The sequence below is a fragment of the Paroedura picta genome, chromosome 8 (assembly GCF_049243985.1).
Source record: "Paroedura picta isolate Pp20150507F chromosome 8, Ppicta_v3.0, whole genome shotgun sequence".
NCBI lineage: Eukaryota > Metazoa > Chordata > Lepidosauria > Squamata > Gekkonidae > Paroedura > Paroedura picta.
The window spans coordinates 43,982,646-43,999,525 of NC_135376.1; the positions used below are offsets into that span (position 1 = coordinate 43,982,646).

General features: G+C 45.7%; 1 protein-coding gene across 3 annotated transcripts in view; it reads left to right on the forward strand.

Moving 5' to 3' along the window:
- Positions 1–16,880, forward strand: part of LDB1 (LIM domain binding 1) — a 62,819-nt gene that overhangs the window by 26,461 nt on the left and 19,478 nt on the right. Inside the window, exon 1 of one of the 3 annotated variants that reach the window (XM_077349466.1) lies at positions 5,250–5,714. The exons of the other annotated variants lie outside the window; for them this stretch is intronic. The gene's annotated coding sequence lies outside the window, so the exon portion shown is untranslated. Of the gene's footprint in view, positions 1–5,249; positions 5,715–16,880 lie in introns of those variants that run through there. 3 annotated transcript variants of the gene reach the window in all.

Genomic DNA, 16,880 nt, shown 5'->3' on the forward strand with positions numbered 1-16,880 from the left:
TTGTGATGAATGAAAGATGAATATGTTATGTAAAATAATTAATGATACTGCATAATTTAAAGTCACAGATTTTAGTTTCCTGTGGTGCACAACATCAGGTTTTTTAGCACCGAGGATACAGCAAGAGAGGCAGTCCCCAGGACCTGTGTCAGTGTGGCATACTGGAACATTTTGCTTCACAACAAGGACCAGATCTTCATCCCAGCAACTGAGGTACTGGCAGCAGTATTGAGCCAGCAGTGTGGGAGAAGGCAGCAGGCATGCCTTAAGACTGCCATCTTCTCCCAGACCTGCATAGCCACCAGCTGACTCCAAAGCAGATCCTTAACAGGTTGGCAATGCAGCTGGAGTTTAGCTACTGTCAAATGTGTCTGGACAAGTACAACCTTCATTTCCCCCCTCCAGCAGTTCTTCATGAGTAGAGGTTGCTGTTTTGAGTACTTAAGCCAAAAGGTTGCCAATCCCTGGTGTCCACAGTCTTGATTAAATTGTGCTACAAGCAAAGAACAGGACAGATTCAACTAACTTCAACCCCCTCCAGTCTAAAGATGCCTGCAGGGCAGTGAAAAGCCCTACACATGAACCAAGTCAAAGACAAATCTCTAAAATGCTGGGGAAAGAATGCTGGATAAAAGTGGCATTTGTGATCCTGATCCTAGGAATGGCATCACACCAGCAATCTGGACATAAACTGAATCACTTTTCAACCTATCCGGAGCCTATAGCTGCCTGTAGCTGTGACCCCTGCCTGAGGCCCTGTTATGGGAAGAACCATGTGGCAGGGGGAATAGGCTCAGATATATCCACAACAGCAGCCTGCATGGTGGGTCTGGGAATCGCAGTGTGGAAGCTGCACGGAGGGCTGAGAGCCTCTTGGAAAATTTGTTGAGCAAGATTAGGAGATCTAAAGAGAGTGGAATCTTTGCCTCTAGGACTAGGAGGAAGAAAATAAGGAGCCTAGTTTGACTGGGTCTGAAGGGGGCTCCAACTGTCTAAAACGCGAGCAGGAAGCACCTGCTCTACTTTAGCCTTTGTGACATATACAGGTTCACTTAATATGCACAAAGGGCCTTGAGCCAACCTTGAAGATGGATATCTCCCCCACCAACCACTGACAGAACTCACTGGTTGTTGAATGTGAAAATTTGGAGAGCAATCCTATACCCTCATCTTTTTCTCTGTAGATAATTGCTGACTTGGTTTTCATAGGACTTTCAGCCAGAGATCTTATAACACATGGCTGGGAAATTAAATCCAACCAGCATCCTTCATGTTTCCTAAGATATCATAAATACTATTCCAATCTCAGTGAGTGGACATGGGGGGGGGGGGTAGCAAAGAGGCTTCAATTTCTGAACAGCTGTGTCTCTTAGTAAGGGGAAGTGCTCCCTGTCTGAGAGTGACATCCGCTGCCACGTGGTTGGATCAATGGCCATAAAGCTGTGTCTATGTGATTTATAACTCCCAGAACACCTATGCTAGCTGTACAAAGCACAGTGAAAGGACTGGAAAGAGAGCTGCAAGGGCAGCTGGGGGATGGGCTGTGAGGCTTTTGGGTTTTTTACTACTGGACTCCTTGTTAGTACAGAATTTGGGGGGGGGTGTCACAAAAGCTTGCTTTGGAGGCTGAATGGGACTTCCGCCAGCTGCATCTCCATCCCACTACATCATTCATCCAATGCCTCTTTAATTATTAACCATAACCAGAGCTAGCTGGAGTTGCTGCTTCTCTGTAGGACTGCTCCAGAGAGCTTTGGCTGCGGATACACTGCCAAGATTGTACTACTATCACTTGACCTATGTAAGCTGCATGTTCCGTCTCTTGTTGAGTTCACCAGGCTGAACTACACAGCTCAGAAGAGGCCTTTCTGTAGGCAACTGAAATGTCCATCTCAGAATTTTCATTTTCCCATCATACTAAAAACTGGCAGGTTACCCAGTAAAAGGAATATTATAAGAAGCTGAAAATTGGGGGGATGCACCATAAGTGCATCTCCAGCTATACGAGCGCCAGAACCTGAAGATTAATTATAGAGGCTGGACTTCTACAAAGCCTCTGAAACTGGTCCTTGCTAGAGATTAAAAAATGGGCTAGAAGTACTGACCAAAGTAACTGATTCTCTTCTTAAATTACCCATATCCATATCTCCTGGCTGGTCCCTTAGTGGAACCTTCTGTATTTTGGGTAGCTTGTGACCTGAATTTTGAAATTGTTTGTCATTTCCTAAAGCAGAGTCTCTTTTTGCCGCAGTAGTAGTTCGTTATACCACATGTTAGCTAAACTGCATGTGTAATAATGGTATTCCAGCACATAATCCAAGTTCCAGCTCCTATGAAAAGGAACACAGATATGCGACCTTTCAGGTGCGGTTACTAAAGCAAGCTGAGCATATGCAAGCTTATAATATGCAGAGTATGTTCTCCTGCATGGTTCTTCCTTTTTTTACCTGCTCAAATGAGTAGCTGGCATTTTAAATGTCATGGTTGTTGATTTGGAGAATGGGACAATTCTGATTCAGGCTTCCAGTGCATTTAGGATAATGCTGCTTCAGTATAAATTCTGAAGGCTTTGTTCATCACAATTAAAGATGGAGACCGAGCTTTAGAAATTTGAATACATTCCCTAAAGAGGCAGCATCCAAATAAATAAATCTAGCACTTGAAGAAGCCACCAGTGTTCTAGAGCAGTTGTTAACATGTAGCATACATATACACACACAAGTGCATGCTTTTCTCTACCCACTGAAAGGAAGTGCCTCATTGTGTTTTGTATTGTTGACACTTTTCCTGTGGTCAGTGCAACAAAGTCCTGGAAAACATCCAGAAGTTCTTATTTGCTAGGATTGTTTACAGTTCCGCAGAGCAGCCATAAAACAGATACTGAAAACTCTTTAGGGTCAAGATTTCTTGACTTTTCTACATTTATTTATTTATACCCCACTTTCCCCCCCCCCAGTAGGACCCAAAGCAGCCTATAACACCAGTAAGGATTTGTACCTGGCTCTCCCAGATACTTGCCTGATATTCTGACCCTGGGGTGACCAAACTGTGGCTTTCCAGGTGTCCATGAACTACAATTACCTTGCTGGCAAGGGCTCATGGTAATTGTAGTCCATGAACATCCGGCGAAACACCGTTTGATCATCTCTGCTTAACCATTACAGAACACTGGCTCATGCTGGGTCTTGCCGTCAGTGTTTCCCTGAACCCTCACTGTGGGACTCATGACATTTACTGATTGTTTTGATTTCTCCAGATCGTGGGATTAGTAAGGCATTCTTCCCCACCTCAAGATTCCATGTAAAAATGAGTTCTGGTCTTTACTGTAGAGAGAGAGAAAAGTGAGGCTACTCCAGCCTGCAGGAGCCCAAGCACCATATAGCAATGGAAAAATCTTCAAACCTGAGGGTTTAAAATTGCTATTATGATTTGCAATAAGAAACGCATACTTTGTTTCAGCTCAGATATACAAGGTTGTGTTCCAGATCGGTGTTCTGCCAGACTAGAGTGCAAACATGGTGATCTTAGATCAATACTATGAAAATATTCCAGGAAGACTCACTCTATAATTGAACTCAGTTTCTTAAATGAGAGATGAGATTCTTCAAGCATGTTTCTATTCCTTCCACATTCCAAAGTTTTTGCTATTCCTAGATGTGTTCTGGATGTTTCTGATTATTTAGAAATAATTCAAAGACACTCAGCAGATACTTAAAATGTACTTCCTTGGAATATTCCCAGCCTGAACCCTAGACTAGTCTTGGCAGCTTTGTTCCCAACAAGGACTCTGCTAATAACAGCTACTGAATTTATATATTTCCCTGATCTGTCAAAACGCAGGAAAACGGTATATAAATTTATTTATTATTATTTATTACATGTATATACTGCCCCCCCTTAAGGCTCAGGGTGGTTCACATGAAACATAAGAACAGGAACGATACAGAGAAAATTGGTAATCGGTAACCATAAATAAGAGGAGAACAATAATAAACAGTGTGAACAGTAAATTTTGTAACCGCACCATGTAGATGGACCCATGATTGGTGGGTTTATGACGTTAATTTCATGGGAGGGAGACTCAGGGCCCAGTGGAAGATGTTGGTTCCAGTTAACTTCAACCAAATGCCTGGCGGAAAAGCTTCCTTTTGCAGGCCCTGCGGAATTTAGTTCCATTAGGACCCTGATCTCCCCTCAAAAAATAATAACATTGTATGGAAATATTCAGAAGAAGCCAGTCAACTTTCACCACCCCAAAGATTCTCTGGTTGAATTTCTGCCTACCATGCAACCTCTTTTAGGGGAAAAGATGGCAACCTCCGTTCTGAATGCAGGCTCAAAGCTAGGGTACAAATATTGCCCTGCCAAAGAGGAAAGGGAGAGTAGACCAGTTATCCACAGGTAGAAAAGACCCCACCTCAATATATTCTTGGATTTGTCATTAGGGATTGGATGATCCTAGGATGCCTCTTAACACCAAGAAATCTCTTGACAACTTACAGGCTTTGGGCCTGTTGTAAACCACATCCTTCAAATCAGTAGATGCTGGAATGCTTAAAGACCAGTTTGCTTCAGTTTTTTCCCTTCAGATATATTTTGATTAGTACTGGTTTCTGTTATTTTTTTAAGCAACAAAAACAAGCCCCAGCTAGTCTCCCTGCACGCTCATTGAAAAGACATTCTTGCTTCAGTCCAATTCTTCATCTAGGTGTTAGGATCATAGTAGTTATTTTTTAAAGCTTGTTTTTGTTATTCAGTGTACACACACACACCAATTTATGATCACTTTCTGGCCTCTATATTTGTGCAGAACAAATGGATGAAATCTCCCATTGTAACAAAGTTTGGTTCCGATTTAGGTTTGTTTTTTCCCCATCTTCTGGCATAAAGCATATTTGAAAGCTCTCCTCGCAGAAGAATCCCGTTTAGCCCGGGGAGCTGGCGCCCGTTCGAGCAGCCCGAGAGCCACTCATGGTGGAAGAAGGCCTGCTCCTCCCTTGCCGGTCTCCGGCGGCTCTGCTCGCTGAGGATGGACGCCGGCATCGCCTCCGCCAGAGCCTTCGCTCCCCTCGTCTTTCCGGCTGCCTCGCATCCCCTTTCCCTCCCTGGGATTTACCTCTCTCTGTCTGGGTCTGTCTCTCCCTTTTGTTTTTCTCAGGCTAGGCATGGCAGATCCCTCCCTCTTTCATGCGATCAGAGCAGCCCCTGAAGCGGAGTGGGGGGGGGGAAGAGTAGGAGGGGGGAAGGAGGGCCTCCTCCTCCTCCTCCTCGGATAGCTTCTGGGCCTCTTTCTGAAAGGCACGGGGAGGTGTGTGTGTGCGTGTGTGTACGCGAGAGCGAGCGTGTGTGCAAGAGCAGAGCCTCCTCCATACCCCAACAGAGGGCCTGAGACAGCAGCAGGAGCAGCCATTGTTCAGGGAAAACCTTGCAAACAAAGGACGGGCTTCCTCTCTTTCGCCGGAGCCTTCCTGTTTCTTCGCGCTGCCATTCGCTCCGCCAGGCCTCTCGGCAGCTGCCCTGCTCCGCTCCTGGCTCGTCCAGTTGCAGCCCGGCTCCTGTCTTTTATTATTTTCGGGTTGAACTTTTTCCCTCCCCATGGCTGGGTGGGAGTAAAGCACCCGCTGGCAGGGATGTTCTGAGTTCCCGTCCTGCATTCTCCCACCTTCCCCCCTCCCCAGCCCCCGCAAGAGCGGCGCCCCAGCAGTTCTCCCCAGGTAAGTCTGCAGGTCGCTTCGCGCAGTCAGATCAAGTTTGGGGAGATCCGGGAGCCTTGCATGGCCGGTGGCAGGGAAGAGGCGGCGGTGGCAGCGGCTTTCAATGGCTTCTTCCCTAGCCGCGGCTTCTCGGATGCGGGGGGTGACGGGGTGGGGAGAGACCGGAGCAGGTTTGCCACGCCAATAGCTGGCTGGGTCGGAAGGCGACGCTTCACTCCTAGGCGTGCAGGGGGGCTGCTGCTCAGACTTGGGTCGGGGAGAAAGGAGACTCAACTTGCTGCTTCTCGCCTCTTCCGTCCCTGCCCCCCCCCCTTCGGGAGGCTACTGGTGCCGGGCTCCAGGCTTCTGGCCAGACACTTGCAAGTAGCGCAATCGGAGGAGGGGTCCGGGGGAAGTTGGGTGTGAGCAGCCCGAGAACCAAAAGCCAAGCCCAAAAGTTTCTGTCGAGCTGCGCCGTTTGTGCCCGGGCCTTTGAGGGGAGCGGTATCCAATGTGCAGAGAAGGGGCTTGCAAGTCTCTGATGCCTCGCGACTGGCGATTGTAGGACCTTGGGGAAGAGCGGTGGAAATAGGTGTAGGAGGCGGGAGGCCGGCGATGCGCGGCACTAGGGGTCGCAGTGTGTGTGTGTGGTGGTCGCTCCGCTTTTCCGGAGGCCGTTCGTCTCCCGCTGTCAGTCTGCACTTGCCACAGCCTCCAACGGTTTCAGACCCCCCCCCCGCCCACCACGTTCCTTATTTGAGCAGAAATAGTTCGCAGAATTGCCTGCGCTGCGCAGAGGCAGAGAACTCTTTCCCCGGGAAACCCCATTGCAAGTTTTTCCAGTTTCCACTCTGCTCTACTATGCTAGAACTGGACTGAGAGGGTGGAGCTTGTCTCTCTTAGAAGGTGTCTGTTGGGAGCTGCAGCCCAGCTGCTTGGAGGCTCTTTCACTTCGGCTAAGCAAACCTCCTGCTCTGACCTGCGTTCCTCCTCCAGCAGATTAATCTATGCCACCATAATTTTTCTTAATATCTTTCAGTCCCCAGCATTCTTTGCAGTACAGGCCTTCCATGATGGGAGGGTGGATGACTTAAATATATGTACAATTCCTTCCATTTGAAGTATTGAGATTTTGGTGGTGGAAAGTGCCATCAAATCTCATCTGATTATGGTGGCCCTGTAGGGTTTTCAAGGCAAGAGATGGTTGGAGGTTGTTTGCCACTTCCTGTGTCTGCATCATCAGCCTTGGAGGTCTCCCATCCACATGTTAGCCCTACTCAGCTTCTGAGATCTGATGCGGTTGGGCTGGCCTGAGTTATCCAGATTAAGGCACTGACACCTTGCACCTTCCTGTAGTCACTATAGATAGAAGAAGAAGAGTTGGTACTCACAGATACCCTGTGAGGTAGGTAAGGCTGAGAGAGCCCTGATATTACTGCTTCGTCAGAACATCTTTATCAGTGCTGTGGTGAGCCCAAGGTCACCCAGCTGGCTGCATGTGGTGGAGCTGGGAATCAAACCCAGCTTGCCAGATCAGAAGTCCGCACTCTTAACCACTACGCCAAACTGGCTCTCCTGCGTAATCCTTCCACAGAGGGGGCTCAGGCCATCATATAGAGGAGGGGATATTGAGAAGTAATATCTACATTCAGATTTAAACAGAAGGGTTAAGTTGTTTGTGGGGCAAGTGGTGGTGCTTCAATTAGTTCTGTATGGTTGTATGTTGAAGTTACTTCTGGAATAGTAGAACACCATTTCCTTACCGAGTTTTGCCTCGAGCTGGCTGTAGGTGCAACTGTTAGCACTCCATTTGATGTGCAAGAGCTCCACTAAAGAACTTGAATTTCCAGTATAGAACCTCTCCTTGCTTCTTGCCTGGAATAGTCATTTGTAAAAACCAACAGTTAGGAGAGGGAACTGTTCTAGTGTAAGGGTATGACTGCAATCTCTGCAGAATTTTAAGTTTGATGTTTCTGCCTCCCATTTTTTATTCCTGGCCTTTTGACAGCATATCATGAAAAAATTGACTGCATAACAGGAGAATGTTTGGACCTTTATTTGTGTGCAAATGTACACAATAGGGCTGGAATAAAATAGTTTTCCTAGAATGTTTGTTGGCTGGCTGCTGAATGAAAGAGCTACCCACCATCTGTCCCTTGAAGCCCAGATTTTCCTGTCTGTGTTTGAGGATGGGATGTCTGAGCCCATTCTAGAAAGCAGTAGAGAAAGCATCAGGCATGAAGTTTTGCTGAATCAGCAGTGGGAAGAGTCAGTAGCAGAATAAGAACAAGCAAAAGGAAAAGGTCAGCTGTCAGTTCAGCCAACTTATTTATCATTCCACTTATTTGAAATGGCCGAGCTACACCTGTCTTAATCTTATTGTATAACTGCTTAATTTGTAGAGGTATGATGACAGAGCGCCTACCTTGCAGGGTTTCCAAAGAAAATATCTGTTTACTTTTCTGCTATCCCGTTCCTGGAAGCAGCAGTGAAGAACCCTTCCTATGACTGATATCTCTAACCTGATTGTTTACTGGGAAGATGTGTATGAGAGATATGTCTCACTCAGGATTGGTGGGTCTCACTCGGGATTCACTTTAATCTTTGTCAGGAGAATAGAACGGACTTATAAAATACCCTAAAGTTTAAAGGTAAAAAATATGAAATGCACAACTATATCGTCAAGTACTAGGCTTGTTCCCTGTGCTTTGGAAGTGTTGTCAGAAACATCAGACCTCCTACCCCTATCAGCCTGTGAGCAAAACCATTAACTTTAATTCCATCAAGCATGACCATATATATTACTGTATTTTGCTCCATGCTGTACCTGGCTTCTTTTGGTTAGGTTGAGGGACCTCAGCCAGTTATAGTCTGTGGTCTGTAGTATGTACCATGAAGTCTGTGGTCAGGGGCAGTTTTTTCCTTATTTTTTTGTGATATAAACAGATGTATTAGGTAAGCTGCCTATCTTAATATTTTTGTGCTGTAGTGTAAAGGGCACTCTTGTTGACTAAAATTTATCAGCTGTATCATTAGGGACATATTTCTTCGGCAAGTTTCTCAATTTTGCAGCAGGTTTGTGGAATCCTTGAATTTGTAACTATCCTTTCAAGTTTGGTATTATTGTGGCTTGATTGTGCTAGCTAAACATCACAACCTGGATTAATACAAGTACCTGTCCTTTCCAGTGTCTTGCCCAGCCTTTCTCAACTTGTTTACCATTGAGAAACCCCTAACACTTTCTTCAGGCTTCAAGAAACCCCTGAACTGGCATGATATGCCGAATATGGTTGGGAAGCATAGCTGTGTTTATGCTTACCTGGGGCGCGTCCCACCCCCTCCAGGCCCATCATTTTGGGAGGGTGTGGGTTAACATGACCATATATAGGGGTGATATTTCAGAGGACAGTGAATAACCATTGGTGTTTAGGTGTGGTTTGTCTGTTCCCAAGACAGAAGTCTTCCTTGTTCTCTTAGGGCATCATCACCTTTCTCTTATGTTTGTTAGCTTTTGGAAATTGATCTAATGGCGATGTGGCTTTTCATTGTGCATCTTTATTTAGAATTCAAATACCACAGCAGAGAGTCCTAGCCCAGACTCTGCAGGCCCTTGGCACTAGATTCAAAGCCTGCCACCCACTCTCTGAAGCACTGTGCTGGTGCCAGCCCATGGGGGCTCACGGTTACACAACACTTTGCTGACAAGCTGACAAGTACCATTTAAAAAGCATGCAAGTCATACTTCATTCCCTCTGCATCCTTGCCAAGGCCTTCAAGCTATACTGAAGAATATGTTCTAAATGCCTGCTTTTTTTCTTTATGTAGATTATACTTGCAGCCAAGTTATTCAAGAGTTAATTTGCTGAGAATTTGTGTTAGCTTTGGATGCACAATTAACTGGCATTGGGAGTATTTAAAGAAGGATGTGCACTGCACAAAATGGAATTTGTCCATCTATTCTGCATTAAGATTCGTGAGCTCCATCTGGTAATGCAGATGGTACATCTTATGCTGAGAAGAGATGTACAAGTTCCGTTTTCAGACGTTAAGCCAAGAACATAAATGACCCTCATATATGGTATTGCTGTAAATACCAAACCTCACTGTGTCTTATTGTTTCAATGGGTTTTGAAATGGCTAAAATGAAGCAGACCTTTAGAGTTATTCAGTGGAGTTACATTAGTGTTGCAAACTCCGTAGCTCCTGACCTTTGCTTTCTTAGTGTTCTAAAGCATCCCCGTATTCAGATGTTCATGGGGTTAGAAATGGCCTTTCGAGATGATCAGTGATTCTCAGCTGTCCACAGCTCAGAGTCTATCCTAGAATTTTCTCCTACCACAGTGCTACAAATGTAATTGAAACTAGTTCAGTGTTCTTTATATGTTACTGTTACTGTTACTTCGATTTATAGCCTGCCCTATAGCCTCCCCTAAGGCTCGTGGCGGGTAACAACATATAAACCCCATAAAACTGCTAATTCATGAAAACATCCTACAAAAACAAATACACCGTACAACCAAACCAACCTGACAGCGGCGGCATTCCCAGGGAGGAGACCAGGGAGCACTGCATATAGCCCTGAGGGGGGAAGGGGGGCCTGATCTTACAAGGAGGCGCCGGCCTTAACCATAGGCCTGGTGGAAGAGCTCCATTTTGCAGGCCCTGCGGAAAACTAATTAATCCCGCAGGGCCCGCAGCTCTTCCAGGAGCTCAATATATCCGATAGTGATAGTGCAGATCAGGGCCAAAAGAAAAAGTTATCCCTCAACAATGTGGGGCTCACCAGTGTCATGGAGGGAGCTTTGGTGGTCTGGCTGCTGATATTGGTATCAGCAAGAGGTTTGTTGTGATCATTTCTGGGGGGGGGGGGTCAGCAGAGCTCACCAGTGGTGATGAGGAGACAGGGGAAGCACTAGAATCTTTTCCTCCCCAAGACAGCAACCAAGGAGTTGGATGGGAGATGTGGCAGTTCTCACATACTGGAGCTGGGCCTGACTCAGGAAGAATTCCCCCTGTGTGAATGCTAGTTATATGGCATATTTTGGGTTACATCGTAGATAATTGTAAAAGTACTTGATTCCCAGTACTTGTTTTTAACTGTCAACAAACTACCTTTCTTCACACAATCTTCTCAGATGGCAGAAATTAAGATACATGTGCTTAGGTAGCACAGGGTGCAGTAGTTTGCAACTCTCTTGCAAGTATGGGGTATATTCGCGGTTTTCTTTTGGAAAAAAGACGTATGCTAAGTTATGCATTTTAAGTCCTTAAATTGGTAGAATAGGTTTCCATTTGAGGGGGAAAGTATTGCAGATATTTAATGTTTCCCTAAAATTTCTTCTCTCTCTCTCTCTCTCTCTCTCTCTCTCTCTCTCTCTCTCTCTCTCTCTCTCTCTCTCTCTCTCTCTCTCTCTCTCTCTCTTCCCCTGACTTCAGGCATTTCTGGAAATTTTACAGCTCTGCCTTGTCCCCTCATATCTTGGACCATCTCCCCCCCCCCCCCAATAATGGTTCTGGTGGGTAGCTGTATTGGTCTGAAGCAATAGAACAAAGTTTTTAGTTCAGTGGCACCTTTAAGACCAACAAAGTTTAATTCTGGGTATGAGCTTTGGGATGCACACACACTTCATCAGACATATTGAAACGGTTAACCTCAAGCCTTACCTATCTGTAAGTCTGGAGGGAAACTATTTCAGCGTATCTGAAGAAGTGTGCACGTACAGGAGAGCTTATACCCAGAATTACTTTCCTGGCCTTAAAGATGCCACTGGACCTGCACTTTTGTTCCATGGCAGTTCTATTCATCATTCCAGGCTTTGCTTCTAGTGCTGACCCTTAGGTCTGTGAGGACTCTTTAGACTAAAACATGTTGATTTTTATTTACCCCATTGCTCTCTCCTTTTCTTTATGGAACGCATGGACATACAACTAGTCTAATGAGACAAGGATATTGCTGACAGGGAATTGGTCGGCATGGAGGCAGCGGGGAGAAGGAGCCTCCTTCCAAGCCATTTCCCTTCATCATTCCTGGGGATGCTCACTCACCAGCAGCAGGAACCGGCCCTGTAGCTCAGCCAGTTGCAGCAGATCTCAAGTTCTCAACTATATCTGAGGGGAAACAAACTGATTGTTGTGGGGAATGGTGCGTGCCCAGTACTATTCAACACAGGGAAAAAAGGCATTCTTCATTGGGCTAACACCAGCAAGCTTCCACATCCTCTAAGTCAGTGGTCCCCAACCCCCGGTTCAGGGACCGGTACTGGTCCGTGGATCAGTTGGTACCGATCCATGACTCCTCCTCATCCTCCTCCCCGGCTGCTGCCTCGGGGGCTGATCTGTCACTCTGCTGCTGGCTCACCTTTAGTGCTCTCTGGTAGCCACCATGGCTGGGGCTCCCCCTTGGCATGGCACTTCACAGCTGCTGCTGGCAGCACCCCCCAGCGGGCGGCGGGAAGTCAGGGGTGCCGGCGGGAAAGCAAGTGGAGCAGGAGCTCAGGCGGTGGCGACATCCCTCGGCAAAAGACTACCCCCCACCCCGGGCCTCAGTAAAATTGTCAAGCGTTGGCCGGTCCCCGGTGATAAAAAGATTGGGGACCACTGCCCTAAGTCATACCAGCAGCCCCATCTTCTTTCTGATCATCTTTAAACCGCCCGCGGCGCGGACTTAATAATGGAGTAAGGGCTGTCTGGGAGGAGTTAGGGCGGGCCCTGTCTGGGATAAAAACTCAGAGGGGCCAATCAGGAGCCGCAAAGCGAATGTCCATCCCGGGCCAAGCAGCATTGGCTGCTTCGCCTGGCCAGGGAATCACCGCATAGACTGAACTGCCAGCTGATGCGGTGAGTCCTCTGGGGGGCTGCGCCGCCTTCTCCTGGCTGCTGGAGCGGCCTTGCCGCGTCGCAGACGTGGCGAGGCCACTCCAGCGGCCGGGAGATGCCTCGACACCAATACCGTCCTAGCGCCCATTTTATCCATGGCTAAAATGGGCTTTCTTTCTAGTCACGTTATATATTTGCAGACTGGGGAGATTTGAAGAGGGGATGCTGGAGTAAGAGAGGTGTAAGCAGCGGCAACCAAGTCAACTTAAAAGATCTCATGACCAAATGAGCTCATGCCAGGGAACTACGAGTTTCAACCTTTTCCATCTTTCTGATGTCAGGCTGCAGACATAGTTCCACTATCTTCCAGAGGATCACAGAGGTCACCTGACAATTTAATGGCCATTCTACTAGAGGCTGCTGAGAATTGTAATACTAGATAATAGTATTATTAAAATGTACTAATATTTACCTTTTGTAAGCCACTTTAAGAATATTTGAAATTGAAATGTGACTAATGAGTGTATAAAGAAATCACTCTGAGGTGTTCAGATTGCCTCTAAAATCAGTGCAACTGTACCATTGAGCTTCCATTCTCCTCCCTGACTGATGGGGGTAGGAAGCAGGGATGTGTTCCTGTCATGCTGTGCTTTCCTCCCAAACCCAGTACTACTTCCAGGACAACCTTTCACTACTACCACAAGCTGCTGTGGGAGGTGACCTTGGAAATTTCAACTTGTATTCTTTGGCATTTGGTACACTGCATGCTGGATTCTGTAGCCCTTCCATCCATCTGTTTCTGTTGAGACTTCTTAAATGAAGTCTCCATAGCCCTTGGGGAATTAAAGCTTGTACTTTCATTAAGCAAGAGGGCAGTTAGTTATGTGTTTGCGAATACAACCCAGGAATCTTAGTTCCTGGTGTCTTTAGGATCTTTTTGCTCAAAGCTGTCTGGATTCTCACCTTGTTAGATTGTACTAAACTCAAAGATCTGACAGAATTCAAGGGCCGTAGTCCCAAGCTATCTTACTGACCTGGCTGCCCCCTCGTTTTTATTATTAGATGGCGATATACCTGTGGCTTCCTATCGGTGGTGTCCCTTCTATGTATTGCAGTCAGAGCTTCTTAAATGCTTTTCTGTCCCAATCATCAGCTGTTCCTGGTAAAGCGTTTTATGAACAAACTCCAAAATCGGGACACTGATCTTTCCCTGACTCTCCTATACAGTATTGTATCTCTGCTACAACATTGTCAGAGCACAATTTTATTAGTAATGAGCACAAGAGCAGGCCCATCAGCTGAACAGGATGCAGATGCCCTCTGTGCTAATTCTGAACGGCCTGAGGTTATTACGTTATTCTGCAAACTTGCCTCCCTTCCATCTTTGAGCTAGAGGAGGCCAACTCCCTGATGAGTTGCATGCTGGGACCTGTAGTCTGCAACTTCCTCTGCTTAATTAGAAAAAGAGAGGCACCAACTTTGGCCTCTTTGCTCAGACGGCTTAGTAGTGGAAAGAAGAGGATCTTTAAAATGTCTAATCTGGTCTGTTCTGGCTTTTCCAGTAACCTATGGAGAATGGTACTAATTTATTTCTCATGTGCACGTCCATTTTCTGATTTTTCAGTTCGGTGGCAGGCCAAGGAGGTACAGTACTCCTAGTCATCCTTCAATCTTGTCTGTCCTTCCATCTAGCAGTAATTGTCGCATCTGAAGACTGTTCACATCTTCCAAAGTCCATGTGACCATGTAATAGCGATGACTGTCAGCAGTCCCAGAAGTATTGAAAGAGTGTGAATTGCAGGAGTTAAACTAAGGGGCAGGTGCTGGACAGAGCTGCTCATAACAATAGGAATTCAAGAAATGCCATGAACCAACTTTTGCTTTTCTTTAAACTGGAAATTTTGCAGAAGTTGAGTAAGCATTATAGGAAAGGTATACTTTCTATTGCTGTAACCAGGTGCTAATAGCATTCTGCAAGTGCAAAACAGATGGTATATCAGAACCATAAGAAATCTAAGTGCTGTATAGCAGTGGTCCCCAACCTTTTTATCACCGGGGACCGGTCAATACTCGACAATTTTACTGAGGCCCGGGGGGGTTAGTCTTTTGCCGAAGGACATCGCCGCCGCATGAGCCCCTGCTCCACTTGCTTTCCCGCTGGCACCCCTGACTTTCTGCCACCCACTGGGGGGCGCTGCCAGCAGCAGCTGCACAGTGCCACGCCGAGGGGGAGCCCCAGCCATGGCAGCTGCTGGAGACCACCAAAGGTGAGCTGGCAGCAGCCGGGGAGGAGGACGAGGAGGAGCCGCGGCCCAGTACCGACTGATCCACGGACTGGTACCGGTTCCTAGACTGGGGGTTGGGGACCACTGCTGTATAGCATTAAGAGAGATCCTGACCTGTTCCAGTTGCAATTCTTGAAAGTTGGGGTATGCACAAGTTCAACATATAGGAGGGTGTTGTATGAATGGTTTCTCCTGGCTGCACTCTGCAATTGGTTTGTAGGAAATTAATAAGTGTAGGCTTGTGGAGAGTGCTTGAACTACAGAGTAGAAGATTGTGGAAAGGCCCCCTCGGTTAAATTAATCTGGAGGGTAGGGCCACTGTTTATAAAGGTAATGTAGGATTAGACTGGCAGTGTAACTGATCTGGCACAATGGCCAAGTGATCTGGGACATGGATCTCTGAAGCATTTATTTTGGCATTATAAATGAAAGGATAGACAATGTGAATATCTTGCCTTGGATTTGTTGACACAGTCATCTGTTCTAAATTAGTGAAAAATACTTGCATTTTGTAAAAAAGGGTATTTAGCCCATTTTCTGCATTGATCGCTTTCCTTCTGGAAGGAGTTTTTATGAGGGAAGTATTTAAGAAATCCTTATCTGCATTCCGTGTAGTACAGTCTCAAGATCTCTGAATCTTCTGCTGCTTTTGATTTTTTGAATCACCTCTATTGGTGGCATCTTAAGATGAGTTACATACTTTCTGAGCCCATTGACCACAGTGGACTTTGGAGAATGTAACTCTGCTTAGAACTGCACTGCTAGGGAGTGGTCCTAAGCAAGTCTACTTGAAAAAAGTCCAATTTTAGTCAATTTGGCTTACGCCCAGAAAAGTGTTGTTTATGATTGCACAATATGCTTTTCATTGGATATGACCTTCAGTATAGCCAGCTAATGAGCCTCTTGTGGTGCAGAGTGGTAAGACAGCTGTCTGAAAGCTTTGCCCATGAGGCTGGGAGTTCGATCCCAGCAGCCGGCTCAAGGTTGACTCAGCCTTCCATCCTTCCGAGGTCGGTAAAATGAGTACCCAGCTTGCTGAGGGGTAAATGGTAATGACTGGGGAAGGCACTGGCAAACCACCCTGTATTGAGTCTGCCATGAAAACGCTGGAGGGCGTCACCCCAAGGGTCAGACATGACTCGGTGCTTGCACAGGGGATACCTTTACCTTTACCTTATAGCCAGCTAAAAGGTAGACTTGATCTGAATCTAGTTGCACAGAGATCTTTCATATACTGCATGATGGAGCCTTCTTATTCTACAGTGTCTTGGAGATTAGCTGTGAGATCATTTTTCACTCTTGTAAAAGAACATTCCATGCGCAGGAAGGAAGAAGGATATTGACAGAAACTCCTTACTCTGTTACTGCTGAGAGATAGTGGTAATGTTGATTCGTGATTCACAATGAATTTGTTTAGACTGTTTAGTCTGTTTTAGTAAGAAATGGAGTCCATATGCTTCAATCCATTTACACAGGAATATGAGGTTCCTGGATTTCTTTTTTTTTAAATATGTTTTTATTATAAATGTAGAAACAGAAAGAGAAAATAGAAAAGGTTACAATACTATACAGAAAAATTATCTCCCCCCATCAGGGTAATTATGTTATACTACAAAAGAAGATCAAAATAGGAAAACATCTTCCTTATATCATAGACATATAATGCATGTTACATTTTCTGAAATTCTAGAAAGCTGTTCCAATGATCATAAAATTCCTCTGAGGGTCTTCTGGGCAGTAGATTTGTCAATTTTGCCATCACGGCAAATTCTCCAATTTTATTCAACCATATATCCATACCAGGCAGCTCTTCTTATTTCCATCTTTGTGCCACAATGAGTCTAGCTGCAGTAGTTGCATAAAACAAAATATCTTTGATATGCTTAGGTAGATTTGAAGGGGAAATAACTTAACAAAATGTATTTAGAACATAATGGGAACTTAATTTTTAATTTTATTTTTCCATCAAGACATGTATTTTTATCCAAAACTTTTAAACCTGGTGACAAGACCACCACATGTGATAAAATGAACCTACAACATCATAACACCGCCAACATTTCCCGTCAGATTGGGTGGACATTCT